Below are 449 nucleotides of genomic sequence, written 5' to 3'. Positions count from 1 at the left end.
CTTGACATTAGACCTTAAAGGGGTCATATGATGCGATTTCATTTTTTCCTTTCTCTTTGGAGTGTTACAAGCTCTTGGTGCATAAAGAAGATCTGTAAAGTTACAAAGACTTAAGTCTCAAATCCAAAGAGATGTTCTTTATAAAAGTTAAGACTTGTCCACGCCCTCCTAAAACGCCTCGTTCTAACACGCCCCCACATGTCTATGTGATGATGTGGGAAGATTTGCATAATGCCGCCCAAATGTTCACACAAAGAAAGAAGGTTTTATTCTCTATAAACTTTTATTCTCGCTGTAGTATTGTTGTTGCCGCCACCATGTCAGGAAGACGCTGTTGTGAAAGCGAAACTACTTTGCTTGGCCTTCCAAAAGACGATGATATCCGCTTCGTCATGTCTAGAGCTGATCCGTGCTGGTCGCTGAGGAAATACATCAACTTCGCGCTGTGG

This window comes from Sinocyclocheilus anshuiensis, unplaced genomic scaffold (genome assembly GCF_001515605.1).
Source record: "Sinocyclocheilus anshuiensis isolate Anshui unplaced genomic scaffold, SAMN03320099.WGS_v1.1 scaffold273, whole genome shotgun sequence".
In the NCBI taxonomy this organism is placed as follows: domain Eukaryota; kingdom Metazoa; phylum Chordata; class Actinopteri; order Cypriniformes; family Cyprinidae; genus Sinocyclocheilus; species Sinocyclocheilus anshuiensis.
Note: the sequence above shows the minus strand (reverse complement) of the source record.